The following is a 25,632-nucleotide window of genomic DNA, read 5'->3' as shown; positions in this document are numbered from 1 at the left end:
TTATGATAGGGGTATTTATTTAATTAACTTAAGAAAGCTTCTTTATCAACTTTGTTTATCAACTAGCTAGTATATATTATCTTAGACTTCATATCCTCATGTATTTTATTAAATAGCCCATGCTTTTCATCTCTTCATTAGAAGATTTTCACTGTGACACTGCTGTTTAAAAAATTATTATTACATATTAATACAGTATTAATAAGGTTAATAAAACTTCAATCACACTTTGCAGGGCTTTGTGATAAATCACTCTTACTTTCCTTGATGAAATTAATAATCTTTGAATGTCAAACTAGGAAATGTGTCCTTTATTTTATGGCCAATGGAGAATTTTCACGCTGAGCAGGATCATTATCAGAACTATAATTCGCTTTTTATTCTCTGGCATTTGGTTTCATAGCATCTTTCTTTTTAGAAAAGGCAGCATAGAAGGAATCAGAAGGCTGTCATGTTGTCTCCTTTAAGGCAACGATGTCTTTATGTAGTAGTGGCGGTGCTGCTTCTGAATTTTATTTCACTACTAGAGGACATCTGTGCAACACAGTAGGATGCCATATGGGAGACTGGCTTTGGTGGCTCAGTGCAAAATTTGCTATTAGAAAATAATTTGTATGACTTGGAACTATTGCACCCAAGTGTCTTCCCTTCCTTTCACTCCCTTCTAAAGAGCACAGCACCATCCCTAATTAGTTGATGGGAGTAATGAAGTGAATTCATCTTTAATTTTTTTTAGAGGTTTAGGAATTTATGCACAAATGAAGGCAATTTTTTGTCCCAGAATTATCTAGTCTCTTTGTGTTCATCTTTCCTCCATCTGTCCAAATATTCAAAACATGTAGAATGTCTTTGACCACATCCAAACTGTCCTGTTCTCTGTTTTCTTATTTCGATAAGTGGATTTTTCTAATATAAGGCTTTCCCACAATTTTTCAGATTTTAATTTGTATTTGAAATATCACAATGATAATTCTTAACATGAACAACTTTAACCTTCATATTTAGTACTTCAAGATTGCCTTAAATTATTGTTTTTAAGGAGAAAAATATTTCCAAAATTATTGGTAGACAGAGGAATGAGTATGTACTTAATCTTATGGCAATGTAATATCAGGTATTTATGTGAATTTTGTGAAGTTTGTAATTCAATTAATAAATCATTTACTATATGTCCCTCAGCTGATAAATTGTATGTGGCAGTCACTAATCTCAGTTTTTCTGCTATTTTATGGGAGAAATACCACTTATATATTTATATAGCAGAAATACCACTTATCAATTTTTTTAAGATTGCATTTTTGAGTGTTTTCATAGAACCTGTATTTCTTTGAGCTGATATTACCTTCCAAACTTCATACATATCCTTTTCACTTGTTCCCAATATCAGTTTGGGTTCCCTAGGAAAAGGGTTTCTAATCTTTAGTTGTCTGTCAATCCAGATTGCCAAATGGCCTCCACACATGCATCCTCCTCAGATATGGTGGCTCAATAAGATTTTAGTAATGTTCTTTGTACTTAGAAGTCAATGCTAAATTTTGAAATCCCATACCTGAAGACTGAGCTCTCTTATAATAATTTATTTGTAAATCCTTCATGCTTGTATCCCCAGGATTCTCCTTTGGTACTATTTTGAAGCCAACCCAGTTGTCCATTGCCTCTACACACAAAGACCTCTCCTTCCATTTCTTCTTTTCCTCTCTGGGCTAGGATGACTCCATTATCTAGGGACACTCTTTCTTTGAGGATGCGACTGAATTTTAGAGGGAGGGAAGTGTATTATCAGGAGCCTGCTTTTGAAAATCATTTCTTTCAACCCCAGTTTCTTCTTATCTCTGTGTTTCCTTCTGGACCACCACGAGATAAACAACCTTGCTTCTTGATGCACTTCTGGGCTGATGATCCATCACAACATGGACCAGGAACAACTGAGCCAGCAGTGCTGTGGGAGGGACACCTCCAGATGTGGGAGCTAAGGTGAACCTTTTTTTTTTTTTTAAAGTTGTGTCCTCACTTGTTTGTGACAGATATGGGTATTTTGACTAAAACAGAAGCTCAGTGTGCTCACTTCTTTTACTACGGATTGGTAGGTGGTTTCTCTTCTGTCTGCTTCTCGTTTTGTTTCTACTTGATTGATCCCTTTAGGTGTGGTCATCCACCCCTGCCTGTGATGCTGCTGTTCACATAGCACCATGAAGGGCCAGTCTTGATAGGCCTTGGCAGGACAGAGGTAGGGAAAAGAGCAACTGAAGACAGGAAGTACTGAAAAGTCTGGAAGATTTTCATGAAGGAACACCACTGGATTCTTTCTGACATATGGTCAACTCAGAATTCTAAATTACTTATTATCAATAATGTATAGTTTTATAGTGGCTTCCTGAGCAGATTCTGCGGTATTTTCCTATACCCATAAATGAGCATCTAATCAGTTACCCTCCTTGCTAAAGAGTGTCTTCAAGCTCTATCATTTTATCAGCAAATTTAGTCTGTGAAGGCCACCCAGCATCCCTTATGTAAGTAGCTTAAACAAACTCTCTAAAACTGTGACTCTTTTTACATGTATTGCTCTTCATATTCACAGCTGAGCACTCTAGCACCTTCTCTTTCCAGTTTCCATATACAGATTTTCCTTCCATGCACAGAGCAATCTTCTCAATATTGTTACACATTAACTATTTTATTAAGTGTAATGAATACATCTGATATTGAAAGTAAGGTAAGATTCCAAAGAAAAACAACCAGCAGCATATTTACATAGTCCGTAGCAAACACACAGCCCTCATAGGAAAAAACATGTTTAAAAACACAGCATAAAGGTGATGAATGACTTCGGCTTTGAACAATCACTTTAATTATGCTTTCCAATTCTATCACTGAGGTTGGGAACATTTTCATAAAATGCTTCCCACAGGTATATTCAGTCTTTCCATAAAGCACTTAGCATTATAATAAAAACATAGATTATTTTATATGTGGAAATTCTGGGTAGCTGTAGCAGTAGGCTCCATAAATGCTGACAGGAAATGTAAATGCTATCAGGAGATATTGTAAAACAAACAGTTCAAAATTCCAATCACCATTTCGGTTTTGTTGAAAGATAAATACAAGAGCTCTATTTTAATTTCTCCTTCCAAATTCAGTTTTATAGAGTATATGATGCAATTTCACAACTCAAAACAAGCTTAGAAGGCTGTTTTATTCATTTAAGCTGACATAAGAATATTATAAATTTGATGGGCAAAACATAGAAAATTATTTCTTATAGCTATGGAGACTGGAAATCCAAACTATAGTCTATTTCTCTCTCTCTCTCTCTCTCTCTCTCTCTCTCTCTCTCTCTCTCTCTCTTTCTCTCTCTCTCCCCCTGTGTGTGTGTGTGTGAGAGAGAGAGAGAGAGAGAAAGAGAGAGAAGAGAGAGAGAGAGATATAAAAAACAACCTTTTTCATGCCCTAGGATTCTTTTTTTTAAGAGCACTATAGACACAAATTATATATATATTGAGATTGATATTGTTAGAAAATGCTGTATGTGTAGTTCTAATCTTGTTCAGAATATTGTACCCATAAAGTTCATTTAACAATGTAATACAAATTGCTAATCCAATCCTTAATGTTATTATTACTATTAGGATATAAAGAAATGAAAGTTAGTAGTTAGACATTACAATCAAACTTGTAGTCATATTAGGTATGTTCTTAAGGTCGAGCAAAGATATATTAGATAGACAGGTCATCTAGACCCTTCAGAGATCTACAGAATATGGCGTTTAAAATATTTTAATAACATAATTTTTTCTTTTTTTATGACTATGAGACATGTCTACTCCTGGCAGCACCAATCTATTTCAGAGGAGATATGGGCATTGAAGAAAATGCATATGGAGTCAAATTTCAATGTGGCAAAATTTAGCCACTGGACAAAAAAAAATGTCCTTGCATAGACTGATTGACAGTATGTCATATAAACTGGACATTCAGGACACATAGGAAGGCAACCACTGAACTTTACAAGGCAAGATGCTCCTTCATTTTCCTGCTTTCCAGAAGAAACTGCCAGACATTCTACAGGATTGTAATTTCTAAAACATAATTATTCAGATGTTTTTTTCTGTTAAGAATGAGGAAGCTGTTGAGAAAAGTCTTGCAAGAATGAGATATAGGATGCCCCAGTCATATTATCTGGCAACAGAGCCAAGTGCTAATTTATCCCACATTCAACACACATATGCATGGAGCCTGCTCTAAATCAGGCATTGCTGAAGTGATTAGATATTACCAAGTAATAAACAATGTAATTTCCATGTAATAAACATGTAAAACTTGGCCTATCTGAATTAGTCAGTAAAGATTAAAGAAACACACTGTCAAAACATATTGTAATAAAAAAGTTTGAATTAGGAAAAATTTAAAGGGAAAGAAACACACATTGACAGCAGCAACTCACACCTATTAATGATACCAGTATTTGGGTTGCTGAGGCAACAGCGCATCATGAGTATGAAGCCAGTCTGGGCTACCTAGTAAATTCCATGACAGCCTCGGCTACCTTGCAAGACTGTCATAGAGAAATAAATAAATAAATAAATATCCACTTACATCATGTCAGGCAGTGATAACAGTCAAGAAGAAAAATAAATCAAGGTAAGGGAAAGGAACTTTAAATTAGATAAGGTAAATGACAAAGACCTTTCAAATTAGGTGAAATATTGGGTGGGAGCTGAATACAGTGATGAAGGAAGCCATCCATATTACTGAGTGATGTGCCTTTCAGGCAGAGAAAATAGAAAATGCCATGTCTCTGAAGAAAGTACATACTTGGTAGGAGGAGCACTACAATAGAAAAGGTGGTTAGAAAAAAAAGTATACTGCAGGAGAGTGATACAAATGAGCCTCAACAACAATGCTTAGTGAACGAACATCAGTAAAACAGTAAAATCAGTTCCTTCTCATGAGTAAACAACATTGTTCTACATACCATCTTCTCTTTGGCAAACTGTTTTAATTTTTAGATTTTCAGAACCAAGAGTTTTAAATCTGATTTTAAAATGCAGAATAATATATCATCCTTGAAATGTTTAATTTTTCATGGCTATGGTATTAAATTTATCAAATGTAATTAATTTCCAAAGCAGTATAGTGGAAGGAGTAAAAAGACTCCTTCCAGTCAAAATGTGTACTATCTACCTGTCTGTCTGTCTATCTATCTATCTATCTATCTATCTATCTATCTATCGATTTATCATCTATCCATCTATCTATCTATCTATCTATCTATCTATCTATCTATCTATCTATCTATGGTGGTATTTTATTTGTACTGAAATGTGATTTTAATTGTATGTTAATAAATAAAGTTGTCCGGGGGTCAGAGCTATTAGAGCCATAGAAAGATCGTGGCGGTGGTGGCGCAGGCCTTTAATCCCAGCGCTTGGTAGGCAGAGCTAGGTAAGTTTCTGTGTGTTCAGGGATACAGCCAGCATTGGAGACACACGCCTTTAAGACCTGGAGGGCTGTACTTACAGGCAGTGAAGAAGCAGTCACATGTTTGTGTTTACAACCAATGAGAAGGCAGAACAGAAAGACAATATCAAGCAAACACACAGGAAGTAGGTCTCTTTCGGAGAGGTAGGACCACCGCAGGAGGAAGGGTGTAAGGTTTTAGCTCTGAGCTCTGACCTCTTGGCTTTCTCTATTACATTGGTTCTGTGATTCTTATTTAATAAGACGGTTGGTTACAGCTACATCTATCTATTATATATATATATATATATATATATATATATATATATAGAGAGAGAGAGAGAGAGAGAGAGAGAGAGAGAGAGAGAGACAGACAGACAGAGACAGAGACAGAGACATAGAGAGAGAGACAATAGAAAAGAGAGGAGAGAGAGGAGTATAACATTAAACAATCAAGAATATTTAGAAAGATGATTTCACTCTATCTTTAAATCCCAAGCCTGGAGTAACTTAGCGTATCCTTAAGGGCTGAAAACTCGTAATCATCAGAATTTCCAGCACTTGGATACAACTTAGTAGAATTGTGTTTTTTCTCTTTGTGTGACCAAGTTGACAGCCAAAGCTGGAAGATGATTATAGTGTTCAATTTATCAAATGACATAAAATACATGACTTTACTACTAACTTAAGACTGATTGTATAAAGAATTTGAAATTACTAAATGAAACTCAAGTATGAAAATGCATTACTCTCTAATTTCTGCAATAGATATTAAAAATGTATGAATAAAGTACACAATTCTGAACAATGTACAATTAATTCCACTTGTGGAATTAATTATAACACAGTGGGTATCTTCAGGATACATGTTTCCCCCCCCCACAGTAATACACAAATAATAACTTGATATAGTGATCAAAAATACATTGAAAATTAAAATGTAGATGATTCCTCTTCCTAGCAATGGCAATGGGTAATTCTAGACTCTGCATTGTTGTGAATAACTAGCAAAAAGTGATTGATATATAAAATCAAATTAATACAAAAGAACCAAAAATAAATGAAGCCCTAAAAGGGAATGATCCAAGATTTGAGAAGAGAACCCCAGAAGTGAGTCTGAATTTGAAACTTATTTTTCAAGCATTTTCAGTACATTTCCAAACATTATTAGAAAACCTAGGTATGAAGAACAATGAAGTCAACAGAATGTAGAGCCTATCCTGGAGGAGGATATAGGAAGGGAATTATAAAAGCATTGTTTTTGGATATCAAAGAATTAAATTCCCTGATTATAGATAAATGTAGGTAAATACTGTCCTTTACAAGAACCAATCTTGAAATATTAAAACAAATGATGGAATGAGGTGATATACAATTGTAAATTTCTTGGTTAGCTGTCATAATTCATGACCTTAAAATTATTGTACAATGGCCTGGATATAATTGCTGGTATTCAGCACAACACACACAGTAGATATCACACAAAGCCATGCCATCAACATCCAGGAGGAGCCACAGATAATATGATTTTCATGGAGAACTCTGGAAAAACTGATCTCATTGCTTCTTTTCCAGGCAGAGGGAACTTCAGGAAGAGGATTATGGCAAAGGCATGCAGACTTGCAATGAAAATTATAGACCAATCAATGCAGAAATTCAAAGATCATAATCAAAAGATTTTACTTGCTACATGTAGATCATACACCTAAGAACAGAATTTATATTTTAAATGTCAACTTGTAAAAATGATTTTATTTTTATAAAATACTACAAGAAATTTTAGTAGATGGAAGTTCTATGAATAGTTTTGTATCTACATTAAAATCTCTAGAAATATATAGATAACATGGAAATAACAGTAAAATAAGAAAAAAGTAATTATAAAACAAGGGATTATTATAATTGCCTCCTTCCTGAGAAAATTTCAAACAGAATTTAAACCCATACAGTGAGTTTTCATCCATACTTTCCAATACCAAGCACATCATTGGTATAAGTATAGAAGCCAGAGTACTTTGCAAAACAGATTTTCCAAATGTCCCATAAACACAAAGAAAGGTCCTAAGACACATCTGGTGTGATGATACCCTGTGTTCCCTATAAATTTGCCTGAGGATTGAAGAACTGAAAATGCCACTAGATTAAACATAGAAGCCAGGCAGTGGTGGCACACACCTTTAATCTTAGCAATAGGGAGACAGAGATCAGTCTGGATCTCTGTGAGTTCAAAGCTACCCTGGCCTAAATGAGATTGACTCAGTCTAGGAGAGAAACACAGCCAGGCAGTGGTGGCACACATCTTTAATCCCAATACTTGGGAGTCACATGCATTTAATCCCAACACTAGAAAAGTTGAAACAGGAAATTATATGGGAGGGGAAAGGTATACAAGGTGTGAAGAGACAGGAACTAAAGCCTTTCAGCTGAGGAAAGCTTTTCAGGCTGAGAAGTCCTAGCAGTAAGAGGTGGTGTGTTGCTTTGTCTCTCTGATCTTTCAGCATTTTCCCCAATATCAGGCTCCAGGATTTTTATAAAAAGATTATTTAGCAATTCATGTTATAATCTGGAATTGGGAAAATGCCAGCAGAAGCACATTGAAATATCAGTACATATCTAACAGATGTTAATTTTAAAAAGAGAAATGAGTAAAACAGAAGAAAACCAAAAATTAAGGGAGGCCAGAGTGATCCATTCATTCATACATTATCAGTAATTATTGAGGAATACACAATATGACTCCATAGAGATTATTTTTGAAAAATTAAAGCATAATTCAAAATGCCCACACTGGGAAGAATGGAAAAAAAAACATCCTAAAAAGCAGAATGGAAATATTTTAGCATGTAAGAAATATATGTAACAGCATATTGACATCATCTTTAGATAGGTGTCAAAATCAAAGAAACTGTGGTTGACGTAGGGATTTAATTTTTCCTCATTTTTTTTTGCATTTGATCAAAGATATTATGACATTAAGCACAACAACAGTTGTTTTCCTGTCAATGAGATGTGATTAAGAGTTGACAGCGGTTTAAACAATGAGAAAAATTTTTCTAGGAAAATTAACATGTACAGGAAGCTTGCTATTGGCCAGCAGAAAATCATGAGCATTCAGCAACCAGTGAATGATTCCCTTAATAATGTGTGAGAGAGTAAGGTAATCCCTAGTTCAGCGCAGGAGTACCATAACATCACACTGTAAGAAAAGTAAGGGGAAGAGAACACCACGAGTGCGGGTCTTCATTGAACAAGGTACTTCAGACACATAGTGATTTTCACCACTCTTCTACAAAATTATAATGTGTATGCTCCCTTTCATCAGAATGTGTTTCTCTTCCATTATCTTCTCTTTCACTTCTGCCTAATTGCTTTTGTTCTGGCAGTTGACATAAGAGATGATGTTCCCCTTCATTAGGCAACATGCTGCTGCTTTATACATTTGCTATTTTAACAACGATAACAAGAGAGCCACATTTCCCATGAAATGATCTCCCAACCATTCATGCAAAGTCCTGCCACAAAGCTCAACTCTCTGACATCTGCTTACCTCTCAGGCACCATTTCAAGTCACTCTTGCTTGTCTCTATTCTATGTTGTCTTACACAGTCAATAAATTAATGCTGTTGCCTTTTAAGACTCTGGACTATAGGGGACAACTTTCAGGAGAAAAGAAGAGAAACGGGCATTAAAAAAAAGCACTAACATGGAAGAATTCCATACCAACATAATAGATTAAAAGAGAAAAATGTAGCTAGCAATGAGAAAAACAAAAAGAATGATATGATTGTATTTGGGAAGATAATATGGTATAACTCATATATGTATGTTACATGTGTACATCACATACACCATCTCTCCAACACACCACTAGCCTGATTGTGTTTTCATCCATTTAATGATCTATCAATATATCTCTCATGAGCCAACTAAATTTCCTTCAAATATGCTTCCCCAGTAGCTTTAGAGTATTTTATGTAAAAGCAATAGTAGTTAATATTACAGTGATGTTTTCTAAGTTCCAATTTAAAAAGGAATAGAGAACTTTTAAGCACATACTTATCATGTTTTCAGTAGAGAACATCAAGGAAAGACTGTTAATATAAAATGGATTTTTGCCTTAAAATGCCTGTAATAACTCATAGAACTGGTGACAATTTAAGTAAGGAGTTTTGATTTATATATTTAGGGAGATTCGGTGTGACAAGAAAATTCACTGATTCTGAAAGCCTTTGTAAAGTAGCACCCATCATAGCTAGTCTCTCAGATTATAGGATTTATCAAGATGTCTTTAATAACAGGAACAAAGAATGATTGGTGATAAATGTGAAATGGAAAAAATTATTTTCTTACTTCCCATGTAATTTACATATTAAAAAAGGATTGATATAGCCATAGTTTTTCTTCACAGATCTGGGTGCCTATTAATGTAAAATAGGGTTGTAAGGTAATTTTATCATTGAAATGACCATGTGAATGAATACAAGGAAATATATCTGGAAGAAAAGGTGTTTCTAGAAGGCGGAGGCCAATTAGTCCCAAAAAACATAGGTTAAGAGTTTAGTCTTCTAGTGATTTGTATATACCCTAATGTAACACAAATCTTAAAAGGTCTTATTAAATAAAAAACCTGGAGCCAAATATTGGGCTGAAAAGTTGAGAGATCAGAAAAGCAGAAGGAAGTCAGCCACATTCTTACGTACTTGGAGATATTTAGCCAAAGAGACCTTCTTCCTGTCTACTGACACCTATATGCCTTTCTGCTCTGCTTTCTCATTTCCTCTCAACCAGCTGCTCAGCTCTGTCACTTTCTGTCTGTCTGTACAGACCTCCAGACCTTTATGGTTAACTAATGTTGGAATTTAAGGCATGTGCCATCATGCCTGGCTTTGTTTCCATTGTGGCCTTGAACTCACACAGATCCAGACTGATCTGTGCTTCCCAAGTGATAGGATTAAAAGCATGTGCTACCACTGCCTGACCTCTAGGTTTACTATAGTGGCTGGCTTTTTCCTCTGATCCTCAGATAAACTTTATTGAGGGACACAGATAAAATATCACCACACCCTACAACAGAAAAAGATCAAATAGCTTTCTTATTATTATCATCATTACACTTATTATTTTATCCTGTTCTGTTGAACTTAGATAATAGTGAAAATATTTTTATTTGGCTCTCCTTTTGTATGTTTTATTAGTTTTTATATTTATTTCATTGTTATTTTTTATTGAAAATTGATTTTTTTTTCAATCAGTACGTTCTGACTCTGGTTTCCCTTCTCTCAACTCCTTCCATTTCTTCCCCACCTGCCCTCTATCCAGATCCACATTCTTCCTCTTGAGGCTTTATTCATAATAGCCAGAAAATGGAAACAACTTAGATGTCCTTCAACTGAAGAATGGATAAAGAAAATGTGATACATTTACATAATGGGGTATTATTCAGCTGTTAAAAAATGATGTCATGAAATTTGTAGGCAAATAGATGCAACTAGAAAAATTCATCCTGAGTGAGGTAACTAGGACTCAGAAAGACAAATGTGGTATATATTTACTTGTAAGTGGATATTACCTGTTAAGTAAATGATAATCAAGCTACAATCCTCAGACCCAGAGAGGTTAGGTAAAGAGCAAGGCTCTAGGGATACTCTGGAATCTCCCTGGAAAGGCTAAATATAAACGATTTTGCATACGGACGGGGGCAGGTGGGGAAGAGAGCTGGAGGAATCAGGTGGGGGTATAAAGGGAGAGAATTTGGGAAGAGATGGCTAGAATTGGGGGGGGGGGGCTTGTTGGGGGTGTTATGGAAACAGTGCAGTGGAAACTTCCTGGAATCTATAAGGGTGACCCTAGTGAGGACTTACAGTAATAGACTGTAATGAAACCAAACTGGCCATGTTTTGTAGCTAGACAAGGCTTCCTGTGGTTGGCCGGGGTTGCATTTGGTTAAATTTTTGGCCGACAGAGTTACAGTGGAGACCCGCAAACAACCCAGGTTGATGCTTGGACAGAGTTTCTCTCTGAAAACTGACAGTGGGGGCCCCACTGCCGGACAACATCCACAAAGCTCCCTGAAGGTAGAGAGGGTAAGCCGATGCCTGCATGGAGCCTTCACTGCTATCTTCTAGCCTCTTTAGTGTGAGAAAATACTCTGCAGGCAACCAAAAGAGAAACCTGCACGCCAACCCAACCCACGAAACCATCAACCTACAATCTGTCCTGCCTGCAAGATGTGCTGGGGCGATGGTGGGACTGAACTTGTGGGAGCGACTAACCAGTGTCTGATTTAACTTCAGACCCACAGTCCATGCCCCATGCTGCCGGCCTGGTCAGGAACTAGAGACTGGGTAGCCCAGAGAGCAAGGGTAGAATCAAACGTGACTGCCAATACATAAACAAACAAACAAATAATAACCAATGAAACGATTTCTAATGATATTCTGTATTCAGATCTGTGCCTTATCCAGTCACTATCAAAGAGGCTTCTGCAGGCAGCAGAGACCCACTGCCAGACATTTGGAGAGAGAGTTTCAATTGGAGGTCTCCATTGGGTCTGTCCCCTCAGAACTCAGGGAACCCCACCCCCAGAAAGTGAGGAAGAAATATTGAAGGATTTAGAGGGGATGAAGGAGGCCGGGCACATTCTTTTAGTCCCAGCACTCCGGAGGCATAAACAGGAGGATCTCTGTGAGTTTGAGGCCAAACTGGGCTACAGAGTGAGTTCCAGTTAAGGCACAAAGCTACACAGAGAAACCCTGTCTCAAAAAACCAAAAATAAATAAATAAAAATAAAAAAAAAATAGAGGGGATGAAGGACACCTGGAGAACATGGCCCACTGAAATCAACTAAGCAGGCCCTACATGGTCTCAAGGAGACTGAAGGGGCAAGCATGGGGTCTACATGGATCTGCACCAGGTCCGCTAGGCATGTGTTATGGCTGTTAGCTGTTTTTGTGGAACTCCTAACAGTGAGAGCAGGTGTGTCTCTGTCTCTTTAGCCTGCTCTTGGGACTCTTCCTCCTCATTGGGTTGCCTTGTTCAGCCTGGATATGAGGGCTTTTGCCTTGTCTTATTGAATCATGTTTTGGTCATGTTTGGTTGTTGTCTCTTGGAGGCCTGCTACTTTCTGAAAGAAGATAAAGGGAGTGGATCTGAGAGAGAGGAAAAGTGGAGGGTAGTTGGGAGGAGTGGAGGGAGGGGAAACTGTTTGAGGATGTATTGTATGAGGAAAGAATCTATTTTCAATAAAAAAATAAAATAAAGGACTACAGTCTCTCCAAATTAAGATATATTTGATGGTTGTAAGAGATACTAGTATCAACACATATTAGGGACAGCCATAGTATAAAAATGTTAATCCCTGCTGAAAAGATCACACTGTCTAGACTATGGTCAAGTTGAAGACAGGAATATGGAAAATGAAAGGAGAAAGAAGATGGTTTTGGAAGTGAGGATATGTTCAAAAGGTAAAAGGCATAAATATTGAAAAATGCAGAAAAATAGAGACAGATGTGATTTAAATTCGTTGACTTAATTCAATTGTTAGCATCTTGCAGTATGATATAGAATACAATGCTGCTTGGTTCCCACCATTTGTAAGCAGTTACAGAAAGCAAGCTCTCTTCCATAGTCCTCTATGACATGCCAGTGAGTTAAGTACAGCCAGAGGGAAAAATCAAGAGCAATTGAATTTAACAAGTCTTTAAGAGCAATGTTCAGAGCGGCCACTACTCTATTAGGATGGGTTTGCAAATTTACAAGGAATAAGAATGACAGAATGCATGAGAGTAAATGCAGACTCAACCACCAGCACTCCTGGATTATGGCTATCTTTACCAGCACACCTAGATTATGGCTATCTTTACCAGCTTACCTGGATTATGGCTGTCTTTACCAGCATACCTAGATTATGGTCATCTTTACCAGCACTACTGGATTGTGGCTATCCTTCACTATAATCTAGTTTAGAGCATAAACAGTCAGCAACAGAAACAATCTGGATTGTTTTCAGATGCTGTGAGGTCACATATCGTATGTGTGTATATATTTGTATTGCTTTTGAATGTTCTCTCTTGGCTAATGTGTTTGGTGTATTTCTAGGGTACTGAGTTAAAATAATGTAGTGGTATTTGTTCCGACCATGACCTTGGGCTATACTTGCCAAAGGAGGTGATGTTTCCTGCCATTACATGTGACCTCTTATAAGGAGAGGAGAGAAGGGTCACATGGTCCCTTCTCCCATTTATTTGCTTGTTTGTTTGCTTATTTATTATTTTTATCCTGGTGTGATTGGACTCCAGAAAACCTGGGAATTGAACCCAGTTTCTCTGGAACTTCAGTCAATGCTCTTAACCACAGAGCCACCTCTCTCCTCTGGTGAGGCACCACCTCCTTTGAGCCCTATATCCCAAAGTCATGGGTGGAGCAAATACCACTACAAACTAAATACAATAAGATAATAAAAAATAAGTAAAAAAAGAAAAAGAAAAAAGAAAACCAATTGGCATCTAAGAAATAATAATGAAATAAGATAAAACAAGAAACAAACAAGTTGAGCCAGGCAGTGGTGGAACATGCCTTTAATCCCAGCACTCAGGAAGCAGAGTCAGGTGGATCTCTGTGAGTTCGAGGCCAGTCTGGTCTACAGAGCGAGATCCAAGAAAGCACCAAAACTACACAGAGAAACTCTGTCGTCTCGATAAAACAAAAACAAACCAACAAGTTGTAATAAGAAAAAACAAAGATGAGAAATACATATAGACACAGACACACACACACATTCACACACACGTCCAATAGCCATAACATATTCACAGAAACCTATAAGAAAAAAATTATGCCCTAACACAGCAGTATAAGACAGAGGACCTGTAAAGGTGTTGTTGAATTTGTTTTCTGTTGCCCATCTACTGCTGGCCATGCATCCTACACGTAAGAGGAGTGGTTTGTTTTCCCAGTGCAACTCCTTGGAGACTATTAAGTTTTCAGTGGTAAGTAGTTCTCAATTCGAGACAACTTCTGGGTTATGGATGGGGCATGTGTCCACATTTCCTCTCAACCCAAGGACCCTTATCTCTTGAAGACTTGTACAAGCCCTATACATGCTATACCTCTGTGAGCTCATAGGTGCATCTATTGTGCTTTGTTTGGAAGGTCCTTTCTCTTTGCTGTCTTCCTTCCTTCCTTCCCTCTGCTCTCACATTCTTTCTGTCTCCTCTTTTGTGGGGTTTCTCACTTCCCAAGATCATAAAATCAGTAAGGACTGCAGAGGAGAAGGTACTCCAGAACTATCCAACTGGATGCAGGCAGGTAGAGAGCTCCAGGGTTCCAACTTCTATGAGTGTTTAGCTATTCCATCATGGGATGTGTGTGATGTAGCTCCTTTTGGGTAGTCCATGCTCTGATAAGTCATCCCTTCATCAATCCTGTAAGCAACACCAATAGACTCATTGACTTACCAAGCTGGACTCTGGTGATACTCTTACTTTTGTTACTTTTGCCTCTCCTTGACTCTCTATCTGAGGTGAGTAGATTTTTTTTTAAATCTCCATAGGAATGCCACACAGTAACTACTCATATCTTTTTAAAGCTACCTACAAGAGCACCACATTTTTGATGAACAAAAATGCTAGTTAAACAAAGGGAATGTATAACAACTATCATTTACAATAAAACAGAACTGAATCACATGAAAACTCAATGAAATATGTTTGAGAGGGATTTTTAGAATCATTGCAAATGACAGACAATGTTGTCTAAGGCCTAGTTAGCCCCAGTTAACCTTTATAATAGAGTCCCTGGAAGATACATTAATAACAAAGCTTGAACATAGGAAACAATGTTTCCTGTGGGGCCATAATGCCTGTGGCTGGTTATAAATTCCATTCCAGCATTCCCTAAAGTAATTCACGTCTGACCTGAGCTTTGTTTATTTCTCTAACTTTCTGAGCATATCTCTTCTATTGTGCCCAGCTAAAAACCAAATCCTACCATCAAATATTTCTTCTATCATGTCTCTTACATCACTCTCAGATTTAATAAGCCCAAGAGTCATCTAGAATATTGAAATTCATGCTGTAGTTGTTGGATTTGAGGGTTTGGTAATGTAAATTTCCAGTTAAGTAGCCAGGGACAACTGTTGCTGTCTCTCTGTGACCCGCACTTTCAGCAGCAGCACTATCAAAGGTGCTTCAATGATCAACCCAAAATCTATTAGATGTTCAAAGTTTAGCCAAACCAGTGTCCTCTGGTTCTAACATGCTAGCTCTTTATTGTAAATACAAAATCCTATTACTATTACTATTTTTTTTTTGTAGTCATGAGGGAAACTGATGATTTCACTAGGAAGATAAAACCAGCTCTTCCTTTGTACCAAGAACCTTGAAAAGACAATGTAGCCTATAGCCATGATTAAACAGAATTTCAGTTAGATAAAGAGTCAAGTGTGGGACTTTTTATTCTTACCAGAATTTAATCTTATTCATTTTGGGTGATTTTGTTTTGTGAAATGCAACCAATATTTCTTTAGAGGAAAGTTTCTGTTGAGTGTTATTGAGTATAGTTGAGTTCATAATCTCTTCTACTTTAATTTTAATTAATTTTCTCATAGGTCCTGAACAGTTGAAACCTTACCAATCCAGGCTTCCTTCTGGTATAAGAAGACATGTGCACACTCAGCCTATAGCTTTGGGTTGGGAAGTGATATTACTGGTTTTAAAACACAAGTTAGCTTTGCGAGACAACCACATCCATCACACTTAGGAATGAAAGACCAAAGGGATGCACAGGAGCTCGATTTTGTTGGAACTTCTCAAACAAATCTTCTATGGACAGCACATTCTTGAAATCTGTGTGTCCCCATCTCTTAAGTGCCATCAGGGAGCTCTGGACTTTGGCACTCCACAGCTAATGGAAATCAGCGGCATTTGTCATCAGGGTGACATTTTCTTGCATGAGGGACAAAGAGAACAAAACAAAGCCTCTATTTGAAGGTAACACACAGAAAAGGGAAGATTATTAACTGTAGCTAAACAATGCTATCACAAAACAATGCTTAATTACACACTAAAATAGCTTATTTTATAACAATATGCTGTTAATAGAGTCTACCTGTTTTTCTAAAAGTGCTGATCCTTGAGCCCACAGATACCTATTGAATAACTTATGGAAGCCTGGAAGCTAAGCATCTTTTCTTTCATAGTGCAGCACTTTTTCTTTTTTTCTATCTTAAACTTTAGGGCAGGATCCTGCTCAACTCTGCACATAGACATGGTAATCATGCAAGAATTATACATATCTGTTATAATTTTTTTATTCTCTCCTCAAGGATGTAGACAATCACATAAGCAGAATTAAAATATTTTCAACATTTAAAAGAACATCTTATTCAACCGATTGTCAGTTCCCCATTTTTATACCATCCTATTCCAGCCTATAGGAACATCGCTTAGAATTCTTCAGTCATCATTCTAGAACTGAGTGAGGGTCTATTCCTTGAGACCAAATTCTTCATTGTCTTTATGACTTGTTCTTCCATGGAGTCGTTCTCTCCCCAAATCACTTAAGATGCCAGAAGCAACAGATCTGATATATAAATACCTTGGACAACAGTTCATAATACTCACCCACGCTGCACATGGAAGAATCTTTCTAATTTCCTACAAAACTCAATATATATATATATATATATTTCTTGAGCTATGTCAGGTAAAGATTATCAGTTACCTAAGCCTTATAGGGAAAGTGACCTGGGGATTCCATTTATGATGGTGGGGATGTCATGGGGACAGAAGTTTAAGACAGTTGGTCACAGTACAGCTGATGTAATTAAGCAAAGGATAATAACTGCTAGTGCTCAGCTGACTTCCTCCTTTTTATGCAATCTAATATCCAAGCCACAGACCAGTATCTTCCTTAGGGTAGATCTCTCCACTTTAATGAGCACAACCAAAGTACTTTCTCACAGGCATGACAAGTGGCCAGTTTAAGATAATTCCTACAGATGTACCTAGAGGCAACTATCCCGGGTGATTCTGGATCTTGCGATGGTGACAAACAATACAGTCACATCAAAGATGTGGCCTGCATACTATCCTTCAAAACCAATAACATGTATCCTGAACCATTCTATGCCCTTTGAAAGGCAATAATAAAAAATGTTGTGTGAGAAGAAAAGAAAAATAAGCACAACGAAATAAATACTATTTGCCAAGCTACCCAATGCCGGTGAGAAATTTTTATTTCATATGATTTCAGCCTTTGCTGCACCAAACAAATCAACTTTCTTATAATTTTATGTTTTTCTGTTAACTGATTTACATAGCACAAAAATTTTCATTTATTTTCATTTGGCTAGTTCTGATTTGTCTGGTTCTGGGGTTAAAAATGGAAAAAAAAAAAGAAGCAACTTACTGATTGAGAAAGCACACAAAATGTGTCATTAAGAGATAAGATGTTAGACCGCAAAGATTATATACACAGGCTTTAATCTCTTCAATATGTTTATTTTAGGGTGTTCTGAATGGACCTAACTGCTCTGAAAATCAATTTACATGGGAAAGAACTCTTGAAGACCAGTACTTCTTGAGAGTGAAAAGAAGGGGAGACATTTTGCTTGGTTGGTTATTAGTGAGAGATACCCGTGTTTCTTATGGAATGCATTTAGCTATCTTCATATATGCACGTGTTCTGTATAAAGAAGTGAAAACCAAGTACACACCCATTCCAATCAGACATGAAAACACTGTCTTAGAAAGCTAATTCAATAAATGAAACTTTGAAAAGAATTCCCCTTGAGGGAAGGGATGGCCAGACTGCAGCCCACAACTCCAGAGAGGCTAGCTAACAGGAAAAGACCCTAGGAGGGACACATGGATGACCCTGTGAAGGAGAAGTAGATGAAATCTACATGAGTGGACTGGGTGTGGGGAAGTGGCAGAGGGCAAAGATTGGGGAGGTTGAACATAGGGAAATGGGAGGGTCAAGCTGGAACAGGGACAGAGTGGGAGGGCAGGGAGGAAGATACCATGATAGATGAGTACATCATGGGAATAGGAAGAGGCAGGGTGCTGGGGAGGCTCTCAGGAATCCATAAGGCTGACCCACCTTGGTCTGCTGACAGTGGTCCAGTGGGTGCCTGGACCGGTCTACTCTGGTGACCAGTCTAGCAAAAGAACTAGCTGTCATCATAGAGCCTCTGTCCAGTGGCTGATGGAGGCAGATACAGAGATCCACAGCCAGGCACCAGGCTGAGTTCCGGGGATCCCATTGATGAGAGAGAGGAGAGATACTGCAGGCAAGGGACGTTGAGATCATGATGGGAGGATGTGCAGAGATGACCGGCCACACTAGTGGAAACCCGTGAACTGTGGACTGGTGCCTGTGGAGCCCCCATGGGACTGGACTAGGCCCTCTGGGCATGGAAGACAGCGGTTGTTTGGCTCGAACTGTTTGGGGAGGGGCACCCAGGCAGGGGGATCAGGATCTGCCCCTGATACATGGGCAGGCTTCTGGGAATCCGGTGCCTGTGGTGTGACACCTTGCACAGCCTTGGTGCAGTGGGAAGGGGCTTAGACCTGCCTAGGCTCAGTGTGCTGGGCTCTGCTGACCCCCCATGGGAGACCTCGATTTGGGGGATGTGGGGATGCGAGTGGCTTGGGAAAGAGGGCTGGGGGTGGGAGGAGGGAGGAAGGAGGAGGGAGGAGGGTGTTCTGTGGATAGCATGAGGAATGAGTTGAAAATTTCTTAATAAAAAAAAAAAGAAAGGAAAGAACTCCCCTTTCCTTTATATCTCTGGCATTTCCCAAGAAAGGAAGGACAGTATTGGATATAATTCACAAATTCAAATACATTTTTCTGTGAAGAAAAAAAGATATATCACTTTTGTGAACTTGCATTTCTCTAAAATAGTAATTCAGATTTTATTCATATGTATCCTATTCATATATAGAGATAATAGTAATTTGATTTGTATAACCTTAAATGTCACTTGAAGTATGTATTTTTTAACACTTCATGCTTAATGAAAGAAAAGTAAGCTGGTTCAAATATATTCACATTATTAAGATAATTATTTTAGCCACTAGACAGAAGAAACAGAGCACACTATAGTTATTTAAATTATATTTAGGGAATAAATTATATTTAGGGAAAATACATGCATATGAGTTTAAATGGTTGTAAGTGGGTTTTGGATGCAGAATTTGGTCTAATTTGTTAGAATTTAAACATTAATTTTCATTTTATACTTATATATTATTTAGATTTAGATATCAGTATAGATAATATATTTTGACATTGAGTGAATTCTCTATGATTTTCAAGGTGCACAGATCATTTTCTTCTCAGATTTATCAAGATATTTAAGTGTTCTTTTGCTCAAGGTTATAGCTTGCCCTGGGGCTGGAAATTAGAATGAAACAATAAACATGTGAATGAATAAATTACTAGTGGGAGTTGGGGATCTGGCAAACTGACTGAGCTACAGTGATGAAAACAAACCTTTCTGAGGAGTATTCCACTCGAGAGCACAGCAACAAGCAAAAGGCAGTCATGTAAGTAATTTAGGAAAGCGCTTCCCAAATAGGGCTTCAAGAACATGGACCGATCTTTAAAAATATCATCACATAGTTCTGAACTTAAGGATTGAAAATAGGAGTGCTCATAGGACAGGGAAACTGAGTACAGATTTCAGAAAACAGAGGGAGAGTGTGTGGGAGTGGTTGGCCAGATAGGTTACATGGAGTCTTGTGTGGCCTGGAAAGGGTCCAGATTTCATCATAATGGTAAAGGAAGTCTTGAAAGAATGCACTGTAAGGAATTAGGTCATCTTTGGAGACATTGAAAAAAGATCTCTCTAGCTGTTAACAAGAGTTGGGCGGTGGTGAGGCTGTATTAAAAGTATTTATTATCTAAAATAAATATTGTGGTTTAAGTGACTGACCATGGTGATAGATGATGATATGACCACTTCTGGAAAAAAAAGAAAACGGGGATACTAGAAATGGAAGAAATGGAACTTTTTTTTTTTGCTTTTATTGAGTCTTTCCTCATGCAATACATCCTGGTTATAGCCTCCCCTCCCTCTACTTACTCTTCCCAGTTTCTAGCCACCTCTCTCCACTGCAGATCCACTCCCTTTCTGTCTCTAATAGAAAAAGAACAGGCCTCTAAGAGGTAAAAACCAAACACAACAAAATAAAATATAATGATATAAAACAAAAGTTGTCATATCAAAGTTGGACGCAGCAATCCAAAAGGAGTAAAAGAACCCCAAGAGAAGGCACAAGACTCACAGACGCACTCACTCACACACTTAGGAGTGCTGTAAAAATACTAAGCTAAAGCTGAAATATACAGGCAGGGGACCTTGTGAACACCCATGTAGGCCCTGTGATTGCTGCTTCAGTCTTTTTGAGTGCATATGAGCCTTGTTCAATTGATTCAGAGTGTCTTATTTTCCTGGTGTCTTCCATCCCCTCTGGCTCTTACAATCTTTCTGCCTGCTCTTCAACAGGATTCCCTAAGCTCTGCAGGGAGGGATTTGATGGAGACTTCCCATGTAGACTTTCCCTGTTTGGAGCTTAGTAAGAGTAAAATCCTTTGGCATAATAAATTGTAACCTTTTAATAGTTGGGGGGGATAGATTTTGAGCAGATAGATATGATGAGGCCATTCCAGAAAGACCGAAAACAAAAGCAGAGGCTTCCCTGAGGACATGAGCTAACATTGCACTTCCAGAAAGGCAGACATTTACCAAGTCACAGCACTTGGGACTGGGGTGGGATATGTCTACCTGGCAATGCAAAACCCTGTGACCTTGAAGGAGCAATGGTTGGAGCAGGAAGATGGTAAATCTAAAAGGATGAGGGAGTGAAGACAGAGATGCCTTTCTCTTCTGCTACAAGTTACTGCTGTACTATTCTGGGGAGAAATGATATAAGTAGTGAATACTGAGTATCTTTAATATAAGTAGTGTTCTCAATGAGTTATAATGCAATAGAAATAAAATGCAAACAGAAAACGGGCTTTCATTATTTATTTATTTTTTTAAGATTCATGATAGCACAGTATTCTTGAAAATATCAAGAGTGGCTTTCACCATCCTCTTGACAGTGGCCTTTCTTTTTAAGTCTCTGTGATAGACAACACATCTGTGACTATTATCATCTTTCTTCTCCCACTCCCCAATCCCTGGTGCATTCATGAGCAACTTCCTTCGTAGTGTACCGCCTTATGTTCTCTATACCTCTTCATTGTGGATTAGCTGTCAATCTCTATTTCAACACAGTCGATTCAAATGAAGGCAGAAAAGTATATCAAACAAGTAGGTATATTTCATGTGGAGTATTGTGCATGATTTTATGTGTGGTGGTGGTAGTGGTAGGAGGAGGGGCATGCCAGTGTTTTTACACTAAAAAAGTTTGTCGCTGAAATATGTATGATATGTTTTACAGACCTTATATGGATTAAAATGTTAAAGCTTCTTCTTTAAAAAGACAGTTCCTGGTATCATGAAGCAGTTAAATTTTCTACTTGAAGTTCAAAATTCTAAATGTTAATACTCCCAAACTTAGCTAATAATCAGAAACTCACAGGCTTTCAAAAAGCAAGCCCATAAAAAACAATTAATTTGTCTCCATCTTAATTAAATGATGAAGCAATTCAACCAACTCAGCTTTTAAATTTAATCATAATTAATCTAAATAGGTGCAGAATACTTTATTACAGCAACTCAATAAGAAAAGGCTGTGGGTATCTAGCAGGAACTTTTCAACTCTATAGGTTGCTTCATTTGTTCAGAAAGTGATAACATGGCAGAAAATGGCTAAGATGGTTTTGTTCCCTTGTTTGTTTTTGCTTTCTGTGATGATAGTGCACTTTTCAAATTCTGTCTTTGCATACAGTCTAAACAACCAAACCCAAACCAATTCTCTCTTAAAACTTATTTAACAGAGGTCTTCTATATCATATCAAAAGTGTGAATCACAAAATACTCTTAATTACATTATTAAATTAAAAACTTGATCTTCAAAATCTCATTAAAGTTGACAACATAAATGAGCTGTAAAGAGTTTTCACAAATTAAATCTTACATATGTGATAATCACTGATATAACTATGTTGTCTGACATAGACTATATACCACTTCATCAGCATTGGCATATTACATCTAAAAGCATTTGTGATTTTCCTTGAGGATCCTAGGTGTTTCATCATGTAGTACCAGCTCTGATAAATTCAGTATACTATTCTTGAAAAAACATCTTTGTGTCAGGTTTCAAAAAAAATCATTTCATCCTCTACCTTAAAATAAGCACTCACTTATCTTCATAATACATATTGATGTAGAGATACATAAAGTTTTCTTCTATGCCAACATTTCAGTGATAATTATCTCCGGTTGAAAAGAGAAAACTGACAAAGGCAAAGGACAAAGAAAGAAAGAGAAGGAGAGAAAGTCCTAAAGAGTAAGGAGAGGGCAGGATTTGAGGAGACTATTAACTGAGTAGTTAATTTTTGATCTGATACTTAGATGATGACTTGAAGTAGTTACAGAAAAAAAATAGCTTTTGAAAAATGTTCATTGTTCACATTTTTTCTTCTTCATTTGGTATTTTGTTACAAAGTAAAGAAACATGAATCCAAAATTCTTTTACAATATCTGGTCAACCGATGAAACAAACTTTAAAGAACACAAGTTAAACCTGGCGGTGGTGGCGCATGCCTTTAATCCCAGCACTTGGGAGACAAAGGCAGGCGGATCTCTGTGAGTTTGAGGCCAGCCTGGTCTCCAAAGTGAGTTCCAGGAAAGGCACAAAGCTACACAGAGAACCCCTGTCTCGAAAAACCAAAAAAAAAAAAACAAAAAAAAACAAAAAAACAAAAACAACAACAACAAAAAAAGTTAAAGTATAATAGCAGAAGGTTATGTTTATACATTTGAGCACAATCAACTAGAAGGGAAATTATCCATGCAATGTTATTCTTCCTGATTATATGTTTGAAAGTGAAAAGGAGACATTATGTCTAATGGATATTCCAAATTACTACATGTATTTCTGAAGATGTGGATGAATTAACACTGAAATTACTAGAATAGCTTTTTAAATACCTATGTTTTTATTTTGAATATAAGCAAAAATAAGAGTAACTCATGATGGGTCTTTAAATTTACTGTAACTATCCAATGAAATGAACTAAGACATAAGTAGATTTCAGCAACTTTTTATGGAAGTTTTACACACACACACACACACACACACACACACACACACACACACGTACACACACACCTGAAAGACTCCTAAAACTAAACCTTTCAAAAAGGGTGATAGATAGATCATAGATATTTATACATGATTATAAAATAATAACAAAACACAGGAGAAAATTGTCAAGATTCAGAATAAAATAGTTTCTAGACATGGCACAAAAAAACTTGAGTTAAAAAAAAGAAACTTAAATTGTGCATGATTAATATTGAAATTATTTTCCAAGGTCTTGTGAAAATTAAAAGTTAAATATGGTTTTGGCCTTTGAAAATAATGATCAAAAACCTTATATTCAAAATGAAATTTGTAATTAAGCTTATTTTAAATTCCTTAATGTTGATAAAACAAGTGATAAGCTATGAAAACTGTCAAAAGCCATGAGCACATGGAAAGGCTTTAGTGAAAAGAGCTTTATACTTCTTTCTATAAAGTAACTGCTATGGCATTTTTCTGAATTAATACCCATATATCTAAAATTCATTGATCTGACACCATACTAGGTGTCTTTGCATTGGCAAAGGAAGTAAGACTAGTTCCCAATGACAATTGCTTAGATTGTCTTCTGTAGTCAAGCTAACCAAGTATTGATTGAAGACTGCCTTTGTTTGACTGAGCATAAGACAGAATAAAAATGAATCCCTAGCTAAGCATGGTGATATGGGTCTTTAATCTTAGCATTTGTGAGGCTGAGGTAAGAGAAATTCTATGTGTTTAAGGTCAGTCATCTTGGGCAATATAAATGCCAGTCTAGATTTTGTTATATATCTGAGGTGTGTGTGTGTGTGTGTGTGTGTGTGTGTGTGTGTGCAACTGTGAGAGAGACAGAGACAGCAAAACAGATAACTATATCTCTCTATTAGTCTACAGATCTATAGATAGATACACAGATGGATAGGTAGATAAATAGATAGATGATAGGAAGATAGATGGTTGCTAGATGGATGATAGATGATAGACAGACAGATAGATAGACAAATAGATGGATGATAGACATTGCCTATGATAATGGAACTATTAGACTGCTTTTAAGTACTCTCAAGCAGTTGAGGAGAGAAATATTTGCAATTAGGATTTTGCATCTTTACCATTAGGTTAAATGAGTGACCAGACAGTTTACTGTCCCAGAGGAACATGTCTTCTTCAGTTGTGGAACTGCGATTTCTAAAACATGGACTAAAAGTCTAACAGTGCAGCTGCCTTAATTTAAATGCAAATTTAATTCTCTACTTCCCAGAACCACTTTAGATAAAATCAATGCTTTGGTTGGGAACTCAAAAGTTCCTGAAAACTGAAATATGGGGCACACTGGCAGTTTCATAGAACTAAGAAACTGAAGTACTTATTTCCTGCAGTTTCTACTTTGTAGAAGCAGCCTATTTTCTATTTAGAGACATGAGTCTCCCTCATCAGAGGAAGTGTCTTGGAATGTAACAATGATCTTTTATAGGTTCTTTCATTTTTACCATTTTTGTTTTATTTAGTTCTGTGCCAGATTGCCAGATTCACATCCCAGCAGGTCCCAGAAAGAAGCTCAAAAGCCAGAGCCATTAGGAAGTACTGGTACTCAAGAAAAGACAAATATACTTCACTACTTTAGCTAGGCAAGAATTGGTAAGCATGTACAAAGATGCTTCTATCAATGAAGTTATAATTAAATGAAGTCATAATGACTTAAAAGCATTTTTGTCTTGTAGAACACTTTTGTGTTCTGTAAACACTTTCATTCAAAATCATAGATGAGTTAAACTTTTTTAGTAGAATCAGCTCACTTAATCATTAGCTAAGTCTCCTAAGAATTCCAAAATAACAATCTCTTCACCAAGTCTGTGGAAAACAATTTTATGAGAAAAATTTAGATCTTTATTGAATTCTATTGAAACGCTTCTCTGTAGTTCAAGAATCACAA

The sequence above is a fragment of the Peromyscus leucopus genome, chromosome 18, assembly GCF_004664715.2.
Source record: "Peromyscus leucopus breed LL Stock chromosome 18, UCI_PerLeu_2.1, whole genome shotgun sequence".
Taxonomy (NCBI): domain Eukaryota; kingdom Metazoa; phylum Chordata; class Mammalia; order Rodentia; family Cricetidae; genus Peromyscus; species Peromyscus leucopus.
The sequence above is the reverse complement of the archived record's forward strand: the minus strand, read 5'-3'. Positions refer to the sequence as shown.